The sequence below is a fragment of the Elephantulus edwardii genome, unplaced genomic scaffold (assembly GCF_000299155.1).
Source record: "Elephantulus edwardii isolate Elephantulus edwardi_28Jun2011 unplaced genomic scaffold, EleEdw1.0 scaffold00109, whole genome shotgun sequence".
In the NCBI taxonomy this organism is placed as follows: domain Eukaryota; kingdom Metazoa; phylum Chordata; class Mammalia; order Macroscelidea; family Macroscelididae; genus Elephantulus; species Elephantulus edwardii.
The window spans coordinates 11,888,110-11,892,348 of NW_006399859.1; the positions used below are offsets into that span (position 1 = coordinate 11,888,110).

Below are 4,239 nucleotides of genomic sequence, written 5' to 3' on the forward strand. Positions count from 1 at the left end.
TTATGTGAATTTATTATTTGAATGTCAGTACAGCATCCTAATAAGCATTAAATGGGAACTGCTGGAATTACTTCAAAGCAGAGACGGGGCAAACCCTCTTCACTTGGCAAGGTCACCAAAGAAACTGGAAAGTGCATAAAGAAATCAATATAATTACCAGGTCCACCAAAAACATCTAACAAGCAAGAGTTGACACTTTCAAAGGTAACAGCTGTCTAAAAGTTGTTATTCTCTATTTATGAAATACAAAGTCGATCTCACCATCTGGAAATAAAAACCCAAGTTTGCAGAAAGGCCTAAATATCTTTTTATTCTTCTAGATTTCACACTCATTTTTCTAACAAAAATTTTACTTTGATTTAAAAATTCTCAAAAGTTCACTGCAGAAATTTGGCAAACATAAAACACTAAGTCACAATTAATAGCACCAACGTGCCTGATCCTTTACCATTATGGCATTATTCCTGGTAGGCCACACATTTTCCCATACATCTGTTTCGCCTTATATACTGAGTTGATTTCAGAAAGCACTGTGGTGACCTTGCTCCAAATCCTAAGAATGCATTCTTATTTGGGTCTTGTTATCTCGTGAATAATGACTACAAAGACCAGTGGTTCTTCACTTTGGATGTGCATTACAATCACCTGGAGGTCGCACGAAAAGATCACTAGGTCCTGTCCCTAGAGTTTTAAGGCAGTATTAGGTACTGGGAAGCTGTATTTTTACTAAATTTTCAGGTGATGTGGACACACCTCATCTGGGGACTGTACTGGGAGAATTACAGAAAACCAAAACCCAAAGAAGCCAGTTGCTTAAGACAAGGGTATGATTTGTGTTCCTCAAAAATTATTGACACCCTGTTAGGAACTTTATTCTCAAGTTATTGCAAGTGAGAAGGGCATATAATAGGCCAATGTTTACTCATACTGTGCTTTGGCTAACAAAGCTTGAGTTTGCTGACATGCATTCCACAGCCTACAGTGAATTCTATGCACGCAGCGGTCCTTTCCCAAGCTGTCCTCCAACTACTGCCTTGGTCATCTTATTATTTCCAATAGTCTCCTCACTGGTCTTCGCATGTGCACAGGCTCTGTGTAAGCCTTGCCTAGAATGCCTTACTCTTCCAGCTATGTTCCTCCCAATCAGAAATCAAACCACAATTCGTATCTTATTTCTACATTTCCCCTTGGAACTTTTAAGAATAAATTCACTCCTCAATGGTTTGGCATCTTGTTCATATCTGTAATTACATGCTATCTTAACATAACCTATTATCAACTTCTATTCTATCAGATCACAAAACCATAATGTAGGCACTGTGTCATATTCTGGGCAGGACACAGAGATGCTTACAGCTTGATGAACGATACACACAGGAAATAATTACAAAATAAAAAGTTGATTTCCCATCCCCAAAAGGTACTTGTTTTTTTCTAAATTAATGAATGCCAGGTTTTGTATATGAAGTTAAAAAGATCCTTTAGAACTACTCCAAATCAAGAGGACCCCTCTGAATGTCAAGAAACATGTTTCTACAGTGAACAATCACCACTTGCCCATCAGTCTGCTCTCCTGTGGTGGCTGCAGGCTGTGATGGCAGTTATGCCACCAGTATTTCGAATACTAGCAGCATCACCCATGGTGGGAAGGTTTCCGAGGACCTTCCAGACCAACTCAGGCTAAGAAGCAGAATAGGCCTGCCACTTCCCAAACGATTAGCCTACCAAAGCCGTATGAAAAGCAGGGTAGCACTGTCCTATGTAGTTGTAGGTGAGGTACTAAAAAATATTATGTGGAACTGTCTCCTCAAAATAAGTCTCTACCTAAATGGTATGGATAGAGGGGAAATCTTTCAGTCAACAAAGGACTTCCATTTGCTGATGTGGCATGATGCAAAATGAGAAATTAGCTGCAGGCATTTATTAAAAATTGGAACATATGAAATATGAATCCAGGAAAAATGAACGTTTTTAAAAAATGAAATGGAGCAAATATTGATAGCCTAAGCATATGGGGAGCAAGCTGCGTTAACTCGAAGTCTATGCCTCTCCAGCAGTTCTAATCTGTAAGAGGCTCCTTGGGAGAGAGAGGGGCACTCTCCTCCCATGTGATTTCCAGTCTCAGAAACCCTGAGGAGGGTAAACTACAAGTCGGAACCAACTCTATAGCAGTGAGTCTGAGTTCTGGGGTATTAAAATGGACTGGTACTGGCCTTTTTCATCCTGTCATCGTATAGTCTACTATGTCATCAGCAATAACATGTTGAAGAGTAATAGTGTCACATTCATCATGAAAAAGAACATCTGCCCTGAAGTACAGTGCAGTCCGTGACAGGGTAATAACAACACATGCAAGGAAGCCCTTCTGAAATCACTACTATTCAAACACATACTAACCACTAAAGCCAAAGATGAAACTGAAGATTTCAACCAACCTCAGCTATCTAACAACATTAAGAGGTTGTTGTTTCCCTGCCCAACTGATTTCATCTCCTTATCAAAATCAGTTGTCCATCGGTTGATTTCTGGGTTCTCAATTCTATCCTACTGATCAATGTGTCTGTTGCTGTACTAGTACCATGGTGTCTTGATTGCTATAACTATGTGGTAGGTTTTGAGATCAAGGAGTGATAATGTATACTTTTTCAGTAGCGTTTTGCTTATTTAAGATCTCTTTCTGTTCCAAAGTTGGAAACTGGCTTTTCCATCCCACTGAAGAATGGCATAATTTCTGCAATGGAATTGCATTGAACATATAGATGTCTTTTTGTAGAACTGGTTTTCACAATATTGAGGTCTGTCCTGAAGAAGTGTAGAGGGTCAGCACAAGAGTGAAGACCCTGGATGAGATGAACTGACACAGTGACAAAGGCTATCGAGTCAGGTGTGTTAGAGTGGGGGAAGTTGGCTCAGGATTGGACAAGGCTCAGAGCTGTTGTTCATCAGGTCACTGAGTCATAGTCAACTTGATGGCACACAACAATATCCATGAGCATAGTATATATTTTAAAAGAAAAACAAAAAAACCACACCTGACTGAACATGTAGTTAACATGTAAAAGTTGGAAACAAAAAAGAATTAGTAGCTGGAAAATAAGGCTATGGTGATACAAATTAGACCAGTGAACACATGATAGAATTTTATAAATCAACTTTATTTATTGCAAATATTTGAAAACAGTGTAACATATATATGAGCCTCACACAATGGAATACATAGAAATAAAATTGCTTACATGTTTGGAAAGAGATGGTGGAAAAGCTCAGTATTAGCGCTAAGAATCAAATTGAGGGTCAAAGGTAGAAGGGATCACCAACTGCTCATATGCAAGTCCAAACTGAAGCTGAAAAAAATTCTAAATTCACCAGCATCCAAACGACCATGAGTTTATCCCACCTGAATGTAAAACCACTTCAAGAAAAGATCTGACAGAACATCAAGGTCCTTATTCAAGAAGCAAGCAAATAAATGGTCATTAAAAAGAAAAAGCTCTTTTTTGTGTAGGCGACTGAAATGTCATCAAGACTGAGGAAGAGTTGAAAACTTAGAGGTCACATGAGCCATGGCCTCGGCCACATTGGGAAGCACTGAAGGAAGCACCCTGGAAGCTAAGGTAATGCTGGTGGCTTGCATCACCACAGGATCAACTTTGACAAATGCCATCCAGGTTATTCTGGAAAGGATAGTATGAAATAGTATCACCTGAAAAGGAATCAGAGCATCTGCCCAACTGTCAACCTTTACAAATTGTGAACCCTGGTCAGTGAGGAGACAAGAGTAAATCCTGCAAAAAACAAGACCGGAGCTGCTCTCATCATTGGTTCAACTGGGTTACTACAAAGTTTTGGGGAAGGGTAAGCTTCCAAAGCAACCAGTCAGGGTGAAGGTCAAATTATTAGAAGAGCTAAGAAGATTAAGGTTGTTGGGGAAGGCAACATCCTGGTGGCTTGAAACTATGTTCATTACATGGAGGTTGGTTAATTAAATGTTTTTCCTTTATTTAAAAAAAAAAAGAAAAAGAACTAACTAGATTTCTAAAGAGTCTCTGAAATTTGCTTTTGAACATAAAGAAGCTAAAGCAAAAGGAAAATTTCAAAGGGTACCTCGAGAAGACACAGCAAAGTATTATGTAACAAAATGTGCAAAGACCTAATAAGAAAAACAAAAGAGAAGAACATGCTCAGCACTTCTCAAGCTGAAAGAGTTGAAGAACAAATTTAAACCTTGAGTTACAATAC

At 38.9% G+C, this 4,239-nt stretch overlaps 1 pseudogene; it reads left to right on the forward strand.

Annotated features, from left to right (window-relative positions):
* The first annotated feature begins 3,514 nt into the window (after nt 1-3,514).
* On the forward strand, nt 3,515-3,952 carry LOC102849778 (annotated as a pseudogene).
* The last annotated feature ends 287 nt before the right edge of the window (nt 3,953-4,239 follow it).